The 16984-nt window shown below is 38.6% G+C and overlaps 1 long non-coding RNA gene across 1 annotated transcript in view; it reads left to right on the top strand.

Annotated features, from left to right (window-relative positions):
• The window catches only part of LOC127474598 (uncharacterized), a 702069-nt gene that overhangs the window by 39961 nt on the left and 645124 nt on the right, over positions 1-16984 (top strand). The gene's annotated exons all lie outside the window — the stretch shown is intronic.

The raw sequence follows: 16984 nt of genomic DNA, 5'->3' as shown, positions 1-16984 counted from the left end.
CTAATCATGGACTGGTGTATTAATCCAGATTGGGTTTTGACTGAGGAGAGGAATTTTTGGGGCTCGCATGATGTCAGGTGTAGGTAAAGGAGCATAAGAACTGTTGTAGCAGATCAGGCTTGTTTTCCACCACACTTTTTGTTTTCTCTTCATGTTCTCATCTGCACCATACACATCTGAGCAAGGAGAGAAAGTGGATGTTTCAGCCATATCTGAGTAAAAAACTTTAATGGGATGTTTTTGAGGGTCAAGACCAAGGGAAAATGACATTATTTTATCATGTGTTAAGTTCATACATCGTGAGTAGTTAGCTGAAGATGACTGAATTTTGGAAATTGAACCATAAATTTTGTATGTAGTCTGTATGTGGACTCATGGTAGCAATGTGTTGAATACATAGGGTATAGCTAAACATTTTTAATTCTTCTGTCATTAAAGATGGAGGGGGGAAAAGGTATAACAATAACTTCTCAACTTTGCGAAAAAAGTGCTGTGCCAAAGTGGTCACTTTCCATGCTCACTCCATCATTAGCCATGTAGTCTGTACTGCCAAACCAGAAATATCAACCAGTTCAATATATACAAATGAACAGATTTTATATGGTCATTAAGCTCAATTAGCCTTAGTTGAAATAATCTGTATATGATTGCTTATACAGCTCACTTTGGTGTACAGCTTCTGACACAATGGACTAGGAATGACAGTATTTTTGAAGTTTTGTGTGAAAAATTGCTTGGCCTGATTATGCTATGTAGAAGACAATACTTACCATTCCTGGGAAGATAAATACCTGTATGAGAAATAAAAATATGTTTTTTTTAATAAATAGGCGTATCGTGAAGTTGTAAGAAACCAAGTTCCAAGAGCTGAACTTGGGTATCAGGGTCTCTTTCGGTGGGATAAGGGAAATGAGAAAATTCTTAAAAATCAAATCTTTTAAGGCCATTTTGTACACGAGGTTCCTTTTCTCTTTGGGCTAAGAACAAAGGAAGATCCATCACCTTTGACAGGAAATGGCTTGCAGCCAATTGGGAAAAGGAAAAGCCCCTTTTCAGAGAAAAGAAACCTTTTTAGGTAAAAAAGAATACATTGAAACTTATATGAGAAGGGTGGGATTTTTGAAAACTATAAACTGTATAAGTTGTACGCTCACGGGGTCTTTTCTCCCCGAAAAACTTGGTGGGAGAAGGACCCAGCACGCTGAATAAATTCTTTGTTTCTTTGTTCCCTGAATTATGCCATCTTTCTAAATTTAGAAGAGGAATTTTTCCCACACTTGCACTTTTATTGAAGTGAAAGGGTTTGATGCAGCAAGAGAGCTTAGCCCATGCAAAGTACTGACATCCTATACTCATTAGGAAAAAAACTAGGTGAATTTAGGGGAGATCTGAATTGATGGGGTCACTTTCTTTTACGCTAAGTCAGGGGTTTAATGTTTTCTAAAGAAAAAAAAGCCATAGACATGTTTGGGAGTAGATTTCATGGAGCAGAAGTTTAAGAGAACCATATTGTACACAAAGATACCACTGTTAGAACTACAACTAAAATACAGTCCTTAGCATTTGCTTCATGACCAAAATCCCAAGACAACACAGACATTGGGACCGTGTGACTTATACTGTGCTGCAGTTTGCAAGGCTGTGTTTGACACATCGTCATCTTTGCAAGCTTGGGAATAGCCAGCAAAATTCTCATTGGGGGCTACTGTGCATAGGTATTTTCATCTGGTTTCTGTGGGTTGTGTCTAGACCAAGCAACCCAAGAAACATAGCTTTTGGGGCTGTGTCTCAGTCATTCCCATTAGCAATGGCATGTGCCCTGTCTATATTGGTAAAAAGGTAAAATGAAACTCAGGTGTGCCAACAGAATGACAAAGTACTAGTGGGGCTGGCTACTGTCTTCAATGTATGTTTTGTGGTTTACTGGAATGTGAGTTTTATTAAAATAGAGACCTGCTTCAGAAACTGTTCATTGTAGTGCTGTACAAAAGGGGATGGGATTATGCAGTAGAATAGAAATGAAAATACAATTCAACTTTGTTCAGTATTTATTTAAAAGAAAATAGGAACTTATTTAATTATCTGTAGTCCTCTTCAGTATTTTTTTTGACAAATGGAGAAACTTACATTTTTCATTTCTGCGAATGTTAACTCCTATAGTGAAATGAGTAGCCACCCCAACTTCAGTGGGATTGCTTGTGTAAATGGTGCTTATCATGACCAATGGCACTGAGTTTAAACTGACATTTAAGAAGTGATAAGCCACTCAGACCATAAAAAAGAAACTGTTTTTACAATGGGAAACTTCCTGTTGTGTATAAATGCAAAGAATTAACTCCATTGATTAACTCAGCTTTTAGAACAGCCTCACTAGAACAGCTCCTGATAAGGAAACATGTATTAGTGACTGTTTATTGGAATGCAAATATAGTGAAAAGGAACTAAATGCCAACTGTGAACTCAAGGTAAAAAGAAATTCAATTTGTGAATTACAGTCAACATTGCTCAAAAAACTTCTGTGCATCAACAGAGCTGCTTAGCACAGGAAAGGAATGGAAGCCACAGGAGCTGCTGTTTTCTCCTGTTAATATAATGTTATTAATGTTGATGGCATTTCTCCAGCAAATGTTTCACATAAATCATGTTTCATCACTGTGGCAGAGCGATGGCATAAAGGAATATTATAGTTGCCATGTGATCTACCTAAAGCTAATTGCTTGCATAGGTTTCATTAGTTTTCAGCTGACAGGAAAAAACCTGATTAAAAACATGGATTTATGTGCTGATATACACTTCTGAGGTGGGGTTAAGACTTTCAAATTTTCTCCCTTGCTTCTGCTCTTACCCATTCCAGATCTCTGTAATGTCCTTTTTCATTATTCTAATTTCTTCAGTATCTTCCCACGTGTGGGGTTGTTTGACATGTCTAACTCCATCATTTCCATCATTGCATTTCACCTGCTATCTATCTCTTGGTCCCTCCCTTTCCTTGTTCCTTCCTAATCCATTCTGTCTTCTAAGCTGTATGATTGTTGGAGCTTTCTGTAACCATTTGGGACCATCCCAGTTACGTATTTACTTCAGTACTCTGATTTTTAACTCTTGTCTAATACAGAGTTACTGGACCTACAGTCCTCATGTTTTGTTTCTTTGTTTTCAAGGAGGACCTGTTTGAAATGCTTTGATTTGAAAAAAATCAGAAAAGACCTACCTAGCCCATTCCTAGATTGATATTCCAGGTTTCAGCTACTGCTGGTAGGTTCCTGTGCTTTGGTTTCTCATAAGGGAGCCTCACTGCCCATGGTACACACAGATTGTGATGTTTCTGAGGGCTAAACTGCTGTCACAGAAGAACTGCGAGACAGAGTGACAGCTAAGTGGCATCCACCGGGGTGCAGCAGAGCCTACATACAACTGCAAGCCTGGGTAGCTCCTAAACTACTAGAAACTGAGCAGTTTGCTTTTCTTTGGCACCTGCTTCTGCTGCACTAGAGCAGTCCTGTCTGGTGGGCCAGAATCCATTCACCACGGTACACTGCTGTGAGCACGTGTTGTGGATCGCAGCATTCCTAGCAGTTTTGTCTGCCAGTGTCAGTGTCAGGCTTGCTGATCTCACATGCTTTCAACTATTTTATTGTAATTCCTCCTCACTTCCTGTTTATTGCCTGCTATTTTTCTCCTATTTTGGCTGTTTTTCCATTCTTTTCAGTCCTCCCAGTTTCACAGTCCAGCTGTCCCTCCCAGATGTCATGGACCCCACCATCTTCCAAATTCTACCCCTTCTGATGCTGCAGGGGCATCACCCACAGCATCGCTCTCCCTCTGCAGGAAATAACAATCATTCCTGCTGTACTACACACCATGGCTGTTGGAGGACTTTAGTTAAATTACTGAATTGTCTTGGGACTGAGCACCATCTAAGGGTTACAGCATGATAGTATTTTTTCTGGGCAATCAACTTTATGTAATCGGAAACTCCATCCAAAGCTGGATCCTAGGAAAAAGCTGGGTCAGAGTATCAAGTACATAATGTTACCCTTGTCTAGCACAGCACTATGCAGAAACTTCACACTTCCATTATATGATCCTCAAATGGGCAAATTTGGCCCAGAAAAGCGTGTCTGGCTGATAATCTATCTGAGAAATCACTTTCCTTTTCTGCTTATTACAAACTCTTCCAGATTCTGAGATTCACATTCCTATTTCTGGAAGCAAATCCATGACCCCAGATAATTAATTTGCTGTAACCATCAACAGGAAAATGGAACTGCCATTTATCTTTCAGCTTGACTTTGTGTACAGACTCAGTCAATAATATCTCCATCTTTTAGTTAATTGTATCTGCTACAGATTCAGTTAAATTTGCTTGCAGATTTCAGTTATTTCCTGAAAGTCTGCAGGATATGAGCAATTGCTGTTTATATGTTAATCACTGAAATGTTTTATCCTGACTTCCTAAAGAAATAAAGCTTATATGAACAATCCATATGTTTCTGTGCACATTTCTTTATCTGTCCTTTCACTCTGCCCTGTCTCTATTGAATTTATTGACTAATTTCGACCTAACTGAAAATAAACCCCACATTCTTTTAGAGAAGAATTGTGTACTCATCAGATGCTGTGCTACCCCTAGTAGTTTTGGGTTGGTTTCTCCCTTTCACTGAGAAGGTTGTAATATGAACCTTCCACCTATTAGACTCAAGAAAATCTGCACTCAAAAGCAATGAGTACCCTAACCATGAAAAAAGCTTCAGTTGGTGAATATAACTTATGTACAAGCAACCAACATAAGCAGTTTTGCTGCTCACAGAATGTCCAGTTTTGTTTGCTTGCTTTTCTTAAAGTCTTGAATTCTAGGTCATGTGGCATGCATGGCAATAAAGCTTAAAAGTAATTATTTTAGTAATTATTTAAACACTTCTAGTAATAGTTTAAGTTTCAAATGCCTTTATCTGTGTATCTGTAATAAAAGATATTTTTTACCTTTCTCTCTCAGATTTATGCATGTAGTTTTTTTCCGAGAAGTCAGCACATTCTTGTGCCTGGAATTGGTCCATATCTGCTAGCTTTCCAACAAGAAATGCTATAAATGTATGCTACGCCATGAGTGGCACAGAAGAATGTGGGATATGACACCATCTATCCCCTATGCTGCTCAGAAGGTGTGTCCTCTGAGATTTGAAGACTACAGATGGAGCAAGTAAAAAAATAAAAGAGCCAAACACTTGGAGATGTCAATGCAGTTGTATTATCCTCCACTCAAATTCATGCTCTTGTAGCCTTCTTTGTCCCTGGAGCAAATTCACAAAAATTGAAAGCGGCAGCAGGGGAAGGAAATACTCGGAAATTTGCCAAAATAGTGACATTATGATTGACTGAAGGAGCACAGCTGCCACAGGAGAGGATGCAGACTTTGAGGGCAGGCATGAATCTTCACTGCCTCTGGGCGTACACTGTCAGATCCATGAGGATAACCCAGAAATCATCATCTTCATGATCATTAGGCAAGAGCTGTGCAGAGATTAGGGCACACAAGAAACTGGAGTTTGGACTCAGAGGAGTTGCAGGACAGGACAATCTCAAAGTCACAGAATATGCTGAGTTGGAAGGGACCCACAAGGATGATCAAGTCCAGCTCCTGGCCCTGCACAGGACCACCCCAAGAGTCACACCATGTGCCCAAGGGTACTGCTATGACCCCTTCCCTGGGGAGCCTGTTCCAGCACCCAGCCACCTTCTGGGTGAAGATCCTTTTTCTAATATCCAACCTAAACCTCCCCTGACACAACTTCAGGCCATTCCTTTGAGTCCTGTCCCTGGTCACCACAGAGAAGAGATCAGTGCCTGCCCCTCCTCTTCCCCTCCTGAGGAAGTTGTGACTGCAATGAGGTCTCCCCTCAGTCTTCTCTTCCCCAGGGTGAGCAGACCAAGCAAACTCAGCCACTCCTCATAGAGCTTTATACTGTAACTTCTCACCTAAGGAGAGAAGATGTACTGCAATTTAGCATAAGATAAGAGTCTACCTCTTTCCTTTGATAATATTAGGCAAAATTTGGGGAAAAAAAGGAAGAAAACTGACTTCCTTGAAATTTTATTGCCGTATGTATTCAAGGTGGTAATAACGTTGTAGCCATGATGCTCTCAAGGTACAGTCAAGTGCTCTTTCTGGGGAAGCTAATTTACAGGTTAATTATTTTATTAGAGATGTATAAAACTGATGGAAATAAAGACAACTTGGAGAGCACAGAAGCTCTTCTCCAAATGTCCTATTGATATTTTTTGTGTGATTTTTTTGAAACTTTTACAAATATTTCATGTGACCTAAATGTACTTTTTTTATATATCTTTGGTCAATTTTGCATCACAATTAGAAGTACAGCTTAAATGAACTAATAGTATTCCCTACTGACTTGCATCAGGATATTATAAGATTATTATTGTTTATAATTTTTGTTCTAAAATGCAAATTCATGGTCTCACATGTGGTGAGCCATGTCATGTTACTACAGAAAAAAAGAATAAAAGATGGCCACAGGCTAAGTTAATACCTAATTTGTTTTTCATGTCCTGCATTGGGGGAGTAACCTCACCATATTTTTAGATAATTTCTAAAGATTTGCAATCAGCCAAAATGATGTAATACCGTAATGATATAATAAATTGCTTCATGTTTGCATATATGCAAAAATCCTTAGTGAAAGCATGCACAAGATTATTTGAAATTGCACTGTTAAAGCAGAAGAGGCAGTAAGTGTCATTGCAGTCCATTTTAGAAGGATTTATCTTGTTTCAAGTTTTCAGACATCTCCACAATTCTCACGTATTTCAAGGCCAAGTCTTTCCAAAAAAGAAATTTATATCTTAAGCCTTCAATATTCATTTATTTTAGTGCACATGGAGAGTTTGCCTGTTAGACACCTACCTTGTGTCAGTATTGTATTTCAACAAAATATGAAGAGAATTACATAGTCACTTTGGACTTCATTGGCATAATAGTTGGCATTCATTGCAATGAACTTTCAGGGTAGCAAGTGATAGGAATGTTGCAGTGTTTCTAACACAAACAGAGAATCTTACTAACAAAAGAGTTAATTTTGGCAAAGAGGTTCTAATCGAGAAATTTCCCACCTCTCATTTTCATGCATGTTTTTGCAGAAATATCTAGTCTTTTATATTTGTATATGTTATATGTATTAAATTTGTTGGTATCACAGAAGTTATAAGAAATAAGGGTTTACCAAAAAAAAGAGAGCTACTTTATGGGAGGCCACGAGTTGATTTTACAGAAAATCTAATGTGTCAGGGGAATATATTTTTTTAAAGGAAAGAATTCCTCACTGCTGTCAATAATTTCTAAGGAAAGTAATAAAATCACTGCATTTTTTACCCCAATTTAATTGGTAAACAAATAGTAAGTATTTTTTCCCCATTAATGAGAAATCCTGTATTCCACTTAGTTACCATCTTAGATCTTCTCAGCTCTTCTCTGTGTCTGTGCCCTTAAAGATTAATGCAGAACACTTGGGAATGCAGCTGACTGGGAATTCTTCAATGAAACAATTTTTTAGCTGGAAAATACTCATTCACTATATACTAAGGTGCTTGCAAGAACCTAAGTGCTTGAACAGGGCTTTTACTGAGATGCAAAAGAGTGAGAGGTATAATAGGCAGCAGCATTGTGGTCATGAAACTCTCTTGGGAGCTAAGCAGCAAACTCAGGAGTCTCTTCTGTCTTATTTAGGTGTTGGCTCTGAGATTTTTTCTTTCTGAATATGACTGCTAGGTGTGAGAGAAACTACTATGGAGCTAGTGACTGTTCTATCTGTGATGCTGGGGAATCAGCTTCACAGCTCTTTTGCAGGGAGTTTAAACAAAATATACAAATACATGAAGCCATAATATATCCCTACCTTGGAGTTGATTTTCTCATGGCTGGAGCAGACTTTTGGGTCAGGGAGAAGTAGCAGACCTGTAGTCACCCTGAGCCTTTCATGTCTTAAGTAATACCCCTCATTGCTAGGCTACTATCTGTGCATGCATTGAATTGGAAGTGTTTAGTGACATTTAATAAAGAAAATGAACATTTAAGAAATTTTAAAAAGTTTTACAGGATCAAAAAAACCCCCATTTCCTAGTCTAACTGAGCATCTTTCTTCAACGGGGTAGATTTAATTAAAAAAAAAATCTTATAAATGATTAAAAACTCATTTCAGTTTGATATATCTTGATACCACTAACATTAAAAATTACTTTTGTTAGCAGTGAAATCTGGTATTCTATGATTGACCAAGTTCTGTACATAGAGAGGGAGAATCTCTCTTGAAAATATTGACAGAAAACATGAAGAACTTCAAGACAGTGTTTATAAATTCTTGAGAAAAGTTCAATGGCCCCTAGATTATGTGCATAAGGTATAATTTTAAAACTATCAGGTAATGCAGTGTTGTAATTCTGTAACAACATTTAGCTGCTAATTAACATAGTAACAGATAAGTGTTTGGTGAAAATAGAAGCAGGTTTTAATTTATTTTTTAAATCATGAATGTCAACATTGCTGCAATTATCTCTGGGCTATTTTTCCATTTTGAGGCTAAATGCAAATTCAGATAACAAATGGTTCCTTCTAAAGAATATCTACTGGAGGAGGAAAGGCCTAAAATAGTATGTCTTACCAGTTCTCTTCTTTTGTAAACAGGATTAACATAAACGGTGCTGCCAAATGATGATGATTAATGGTTCTAAACACTATAGATCTGCATTATGTAATGCATCTCATATCCTTGAAATGAGGACTGTAATTTGTCATTGTTGTCTAGAGCTAAAATTTGAACATGTAATTTACAAGAATAGATTGTAGTGTTTTATAATTGCATTTTTTAATTCATATGGTCTTATATTTGAATAAATATTAGATCTCAGAGCAATGCATTAATTTGCTGTTCAGTGGCTGGATAATCAATTATACATTTTTTTTAGCTAAAATGTCTTCTATAACATTTCCTATATGGTGTGGTACCGTATAAGTAGCACAAGAATAGAGCCTCACTCTTCCCACCAAGAAGTGCTCATTTGCTACATTTATTTCCTCATCTCTACTCAACCACGTGACTGGCAGGGTTCACAGCTAACCCCTGGGGATGGAGCACATTCTGCCTGCTCATGGGAATTACCTCCTGGTCTCTTGTCAGCATGCTCTTACAAGGGGGCTGTTTTTTCATGGGCCCTCTCCAACACCTCTTCTTGGCCCTGCTCCATGCCCTTGTTTTAAGCAGTGGCCTTGGCTCATACCAGATATATGGTTCATTTTAGGCTGTGTAGTTCATTAAAAGGCATGTGATAGTTCATATTCAAAGAATTCCTCTCACTGAACCTCCCTGTACTCATTTACAGAATTACAAAAAAAAATTATATAAGAGATCCCAGACGGAAAAACCTGATTCACAGCAGTTTGTTTGGTTGGGGTTTTTCTGTTGTTGTTGTGGGAATGTAATAAGAGTCCAACATTTTGGCTTGTGATATGGTCTTATGTGTCCTAATTGTTTGAATGGGAAATTCCATTAAATCGCTGACTTGTGGTTCTGGAATTGCTCAGTGACCTCAAGTGCTGGAGGACAGCTGTAGCTTGCCTTCTTTATTTACTGATGCTGGCTCATAAATGTATCTTGCTAGCTTGGACAACACAGACAGGTCCCTTGTGGGCCACTTTGCTGAACTTGACTGAGGAATGTCTGCCCCTGGAAAGAAAAATATTTGGTTTCCAACAGAGAACTAGAAGTTTCTGTGCCAAATGGGACAGTGTTTGGAACAAGCGAGAACAGAATGGAAAGAAGATGGAATTATCATGTTAGGACTGAAAGTTATTATATAGATACCTAAAACCAAAATACATCTACACGAGTATTTGTCTATTGTGAATGTTTCTTCCTTTTCAATTTTCAATCAGTGTTAGCTGCATAAAGCTAATAATCATTCCTTAGTACTTCCTTTCACAATATAGGCACATTTTGTTAATTGTTAAATAGGCAGCAAGTGATATGGACACATCAAGCTGTTTAGAAGAAGACAAATGCAGGTCAGATCAGTCTTCAAAGACTTTACAGAGCCCTGCAAAAATTCACAGTAGTCAGAGCTAAATGCCTTTGTATATAGTGTCACATACAATTAAAGTGTAGTCTGGAGGTACTCTGTGTCTGCTGCCTGTCTCAGAGATGTGGGAATTTATTCACTATTAAGAATCAATATATTATATGGATTTTTAGTCCAGAACCAACTTATATGAATCAAGGACAAATATTGTCATCTGCTGATGATTTCAGCTCTAATCATACTCATATTTGAATTTTAAACACCCTGTTTCAAACACACACCTGCTCCATATATGTGCATATATGTGTGTGAATGCATAAAGGCTGTTTTGGCAACAGTACTCATCCCTTGTTCATAATATTATTTTTCATTATCTGTCCCTGCATAACTCATTTCAGAATTACGCACACAATATAGACTTATAGGGTCAGAATTTGAAAGTGATAGGAAAAGAAAAGAATACATATTTTCAGTGAAGACATCTGTGTAGTTTTATGCAAAATTTTTATATGACTGAACTGAGAAAGAGCAAAGAAAGCAACATAAAGGTAAGCCTATAGAATTTAATGGAATATTATAACTTTGTTGTATTTTTTTTATTTATCTCACAGATTCCATAAGGAAGTAATAATCACATTGTATAATCTTTTAAGATTGTGTCAAAAAATAAAAAAGACACATACTTGTATAAGTTCTGTAAGTTTTAAAGTAATTTTTGTAGAACCCTGCTAGTTTCCTCACCTCTAGCAAGTTCTAAGGGATTTTCTCTATAGTCTGTGTTCTTCAGTCTGTTCACAGGAAGGCTGAAGGCATGGATACAGCTGGACAAGACACGTGCCTTATTCAGTGAATTACTAGTAGCTATCATTTACTGCTTTGCTACAGCAGTGACAAAATAGTAACAGAGAGCAGAACTCCCATATCGGGTAACACACACACACCAGCTGTCCCTTTAACCCACTGCTCTCCTCCTTTCTCATAAAACCCTTTTTTCCCATCTTTAAATATTACATACTTTATTGTTACGAATAATAGTCTGTTTACAATGTCATGTTTTATGTACCCAGTGAATTATGGAAAATTCTGTGTTTGTAATGGAAATAAAATACTTACTTCACGCTGATAAAAGAAACACCGAAGTTTGCCCTTCATGTTGGTTAGTATTTGTGCAACTTTAAGAGATTTCTTTGCATCATATACACAGGTGCCATGTGATGCAGGAGTTACCATGGAAACAACACTGTTGAATGGCAAAATCAGGCTTCATAATAACTTTATCTTAATCACCTTCAATTTTTCCATATGTTCCAAGTATTTTACTCTGTTCAGCATGAAATGAACAAGAAACATAACAGATCTGTGAACCGAAGTATGATAAGCTTCACTTGCACAACTTTTCAGTTATTGCTGTCCTGTTTTAGTAATAAATCTCCTTTGTTCCTATCATTACTTGTATAAAAAAAGAGAAGTAATGGACAAAGCATATATGTACTTTATCTACATATCTTCAAAAGATATTGTGAGGCAGATATCTCCCAGTGGAGACTTTACTATAGTAATGGTGATACCATAAAAGGTCCATCACTGGTGCCACACTGTGTTTTATGGGAGAAGGTTATGGAAGAAAATGGTTACTTTGAGAGGGGACCCAAGGTACCACAGAACCTGTGGATACTTGTCAATTGAGCACAGACACTACTTTATCACATTAAGACCCCTATCAAATGATGCTTTATTCTTTGAATATAAATTTCATTATATGAAAGAGCTTGTATTTGAAACTTTTTCAGGGATTTTATAGGCTATAGAGGATTTTTTATGAAAACAGAGTTGAACATTCTGAAATCAAAACTGTCATCCCAAGTCCCAGAAACTGGAAAAGATACTCTTGCTGCTCAGTGTGACACTGTGGCTAGCCCTGATCATTGTAGCACCAGTACCATGAAGTTGTTGTCATGATGGCACACAGATGAAGTTCATTTTGGTTGTTTCCCAGATCCAGTAGCTCCTAACAAATGTAAGATGTCCCCAGAAGTGTCCCTGGAAGGTCTTTTAGTATTTTAATCAGTTTTGTGTCTAAAATATTGCTGCGTGTATAATTTGTTCTGCTTCTACTTTTAAAAACTTACTGCATTAAATTAAATGTTTTCAATAATTAGGAGTCATGAATAGCAGTCTGGGTATTCAGCTGCTAATAAGCCTGAAAATGAATTCTAACTTGGAAAACATCCGACTGACTTCTTTTTCATTCATAAAAAATAAAAGGAAAAGGAAATGACAGGCTAAAAAGGTTACCTGAGGCAGGTCTCATTTGCAAAAGTAGCAGTAATTATATATTACATAATTAATAATTATAAATTAATTATTATATAAATTAATAATTATAAATTAAAATATAATCAATAATTATATATTACATAAAAGCCAAAGCAATCAATATCTCTACAACAAAGCACATAAAGAAGTAGTTCATACACAGTGAGAACTATGGCTATTAAACTGGCCTTTTAATCTATAAAGCAAACTTTGTAATCAGTCCAGCAATTTTTCAGTCTCAAATAAGCCATTTTATGGGAGTCTGTCAGATTTGTGATTCAGCTCTGGGTATACCATTGTGTGCACTTTTTCTACTGCTTTATAGTCCATAACAAGTTGTTCCCAGGACACTTAACAGATAAGTCATATTTTCATCATTCACTGGAGCCTTAAGTACATTTCGGACACCTCCTGCAGGACTGTTCATTGTAGTGGTTCAAGGACACCTGGTCCTGTGGAACAAATGCTTTATTTACAAATATAGATTCAATGAGTTTATGATATGCAGTAAGATATCCTTTGATCCTGAAAAAGAAGAGCTGATACTAGTGTGGTGCAAACAGAGAACAAATTTAAATTAAGGCATGTCATAGCTATCAAAAGCATCCCAGTGCTGTAGTACTGAAGTAAGTGTTCTTTGATAAGCAATCCCCTGGGATTGTAATGCCATTTTAACATCTTCCATGGAAAATCACGGATAAATGACAGTAAGTAAGTTTCCAAGTCTCTGATGTGATAGCTCAGAGCAGACAATTCTCTTTAACAATGGTGTTTTGCTGTTGGACAAAATTGAGCTTTAAGGCATTTGGCTTTCTATCTGTATTTTTCAGAATTGCCTACAAAGTCTATTTATACTCACTCTGGCATTGATGGGATGTGATACTAAAGTTGTACAGCAGTTCTGTACCTCTGTTTGTGCCCAATTTATCTTATCTGGTGGATACTGTAGCTGTGTTCAGCTATGTCAATGCCAATGGGTAGTGGCAAAAGAACTGATGATGTCCTGCACCACTGAGTGGCAGTCCAGTTCTGCATGCTTTTGTCTGCATCACAAATCCAATCCAGCACCCTCCGTCACCAGAGTGTTTGGTCCTTGGGAGGAATGCATCAATATTTCAATAACATATTGTTTACATGACAAGAAGCCAATTCACTCACTTGAAAAATGGGCTACATTTAGGAAAAGTATTATAAAGAGACTCTGTGGTGGAATTTCAACAAATAAATGCCATACATTCTCAGATGGCAACTTAAAATTCAAAATACTTGAGAATTACAAGTTCTTGTGAAAATAATGAGCTGTACAATATTTCCGCTCTATATATTTATGAAGTATTGCTGTTTGTCTTACACCAAGCATATAGAGGCTTCAAGGAAAAATCAGAGGCTATGCAGAATACTACTTCTAAAACACTAGCACCGAGATGGCTCAGATTTAGAGCACAAGCAGCCTAGTTCAGATAATATGCAGGAAGTAGAAAAAAAATGCTGAGGAAGTCACAGTCATCCATTGTCCCATGAAAGGTCATTTCTGATTCTGACTTTAATGAAAGCTAGTTACTTTCTGACTCTCATGATATTAGCCTAATATCTTATGTGAATGTAGTGGGGTTTTGTGGCTGGGTTTTGGTAGCAGGGAGGGGCTAAAGGGGTGGCTTCTGCTAGAAGCTGCTAGAAGCTTCCCCTGTCTGGTGGCTCCAGGACAGGCTTCCTGCTGCTGGCCAAGGCCAAACCAATCAGGAGTAATGGTAACGCTTCCATGATAACATGTTCAAGAACAGAAAGGTATTGGATGGAAAGAATTCCAGCCAGGGAAGAGCAGAGTCAGAACATGGGAACAACAAAGTAGACACCAAGGTCAGTGCAGAAGGAGGGGCAGGAGGTGCTCCAGGTGCCAGAGCTGAGGCCCCTGCAGCCCGTGGTGCAGCCCATGGTGGAGCAGCTCTGCCCCTGCAGCCCATGGAGGACCATTGGGGTGCAGAGACCCACCTGCAGCCCATGGAGGAGCCCATGCTGGAGTAGGTGGATGCATGAAGGAGGCTGTGACCCCGTGGGAGGCCCAGGATGGAGCAGGGTCTTGCCGGGGACCTGCAGCCTGTGGAGAAGGAAGCCCACGCTGGAGCAGGTTTTTCCTGGACCCCTGTGGGGGACCCATGTCGGTACAGGTCATTTGTGAACGACTGCACCCCATGAAGGAGTGACCCATGGACAGCAGTTTGGGAAGAACTGCTGCCCGAGGGATGGACTCATGCTGGAGAGGTCCATCAAGGACTGTCTCCCATAGGAGGGACCCCACAGGAGCCAGGGAAAGGACTCCTCTCCCTGAGCAGCAGCAGAAACAACTGACCGTAATCCCCACTCCCCATCCTCCTGCACCGCTGGAGGGGAGAAGGGAACACATTGAAAGAAGGAGGGGTGGGGGAAAGGCGTTTTAAAGATTATTTTATTTCTCACTCTTTTGCTCTTATCCTGTTAGTAATATGCCCACTTTGAGTCTGTTTTGCCCGTGAAGGTGATCAGTAACTGACCTCTCACAGCTGTCATCTCTACTCATGAATCCTTCGCTGTTTTTTTTTTCTCTCCTCTGTCCAATTTCAGAGGAGAGTGAGAAAACAGCTGTAGTGAGTACATGGCGTCCAGTCAGGGTCAACTCACTACAGTGAAGAATCCTTCATATTGCTGAAATGTGAGACTGATTACAACATGAAGGAAAGACATGGTAGTAACCCTGGTCTCACTCATCATTCTGTGGAGAAAACCAGTTTGGGATTAGGTACCTAAATATATTCACTTCTTCCAGACATAAGTTCAGAGCAATTGAAACCTGACATTTGACAATTTAAGATACTGAGTAAAAGAAAAGATGCATTGAGAGTCATCCTTCTCATAAAGATTCTTCATGCCTTTTTATGATTTTTCTGTTTAGATAAGCACCTTGGCAGGCATGTATCTTTATCTGACAAAGATCTAGTTATGACACATCAGAGTTAAAAAGTCATGGTAAAATCTGTGTCTTTTGATATGGAAAAAACCCTTTTTTGGAATGAAGAAAATTGTAGCCAGACAACTTACTTTTCTCTCCTTCTCCGAAGGGCTTCAGTCTAAAGCATCTTCACTTCATATTTCCTGCCAGACTTTGTAATAATAGCATAGTAATGTACAGTTCAGATGTCTTCTAGTTTTCTTTTTCAAGCCTCAGCATCCCTCCATCATTCTTCAGATTTTTACATTCTCCTTTATCTTACCTATTCTTAATGTCTTGTATTTCTACTCATCTCTGTCATTTCTGTGTCCTGCTTTCTCCTGCATCTCATTCAAGCCTCCAATGACAGTTTCAGCAGCAATTTTCATGGGACCTGTAAGCCATCTAGGGGGGCTTTCAGATCCAAGGAGAAGGGAAAACTATTTGTGTTAAGGCATCTCACACATTGTAGCTCCAGGCTTTGTCATCTGAAGACTGAGGTGTAAGTGATTGTCCTGGTTTCAGCCAGGACTGGGTTTAATTGTTTTGCAATAGGTAGGAGGGGGCATGGCAAGGACTCTGATGGTATTCAGGTCATTGCCAGGGACAAGGGAAAGTGACACTCTCTGCTTCCGAGGAGAAGAGCGTTCTATCAAAGGAACGAGACTGGTGAAGGGACTGGAGTACAGGCCCTATGAGGAGAAGCTGAGGGAGCTAGGTTTGTTTAGCCTGGAGAAGAGAAGGCTCAGGGGAGACCTCATCATTCTCTACAACTACCTGAAAGGAGGTTGTAGCCAGGTGGGCATCAGGCTCTTCTCCTAAGCAACCAGCAGTAGGACAAGAGGGCATGGTCTTAAGCTCTGCCAGGGGAGGTTTAGGTTGGATATTAGGAAGAAATTCTTTACAGAGAGAGTGACTGGACATTGGAATGGGATTCCCCAAGGAGGTGGTGGATTCACTGTCCGTGGAGGTATTTAAGAAGAGACTGGATATGGCACTTAGTGCCATGGTCTAGTTGACAAGGTGGTCTTAGGTCAAAGGTTGTACTCGATGATCTCAGGTCTTTTCCAACCTAGTTGATTCTGTGATTCTGTATGACATTCCATCGGTGGAAAAAACATAGGAGGTGGAACAGTCCTATATTTGTTTATTGTCAGTTTTTCCTTGTAAATAATGTATTTGTTTTATATATTTGGTTATTAATATTGCTGTAACTGTTCATTTTCTTATCTCATTGCTGTTTCCAGTAAATTGTTCTTATTTCAACATGTGATCTTTGCCTTTTGTGCCTTCCACTGGAGGAGGAGAAAAGAGCAGTGGCGCATGGTTTTTTTAGTGGAAGTACTAAATGGGAAAATACCATTCCTGAACCATGGCAGTGATCCAGACACAGCCTCACCTTTGACATTTCTTTATCTGTATCTCAATGCAGAGAAGAATCTGGACAAGGTACTGAAACAAAGAAGAAAAAACAGATTTAGAAGTAGAAGATGTTTAGAAGAGGAGAAAGAAAAAGTGGAGATTCAAAGAAGGATAAGGAGAAAAAAGGAAGAAAATGAAACAAGTGGAAAGAAGGGAAGAGTTGTCCCCTCCCTGTAAGGCCACAAGTAAACTGATGAT

Source organism: Manacus candei, unplaced genomic scaffold (assembly GCF_025592945.1).
Source record: "Manacus candei isolate 608988 ecotype Guabito, Panama unplaced genomic scaffold, ASM2559294v1 h1tg000043l, whole genome shotgun sequence".
Classification (NCBI taxonomy): Eukaryota; Metazoa; Chordata; class Aves; order Passeriformes; family Pipridae; genus Manacus; species Manacus candei.
Note: the sequence above shows the minus strand (reverse complement) of the source record. Positions and strands in the feature narration are given on the sequence as shown.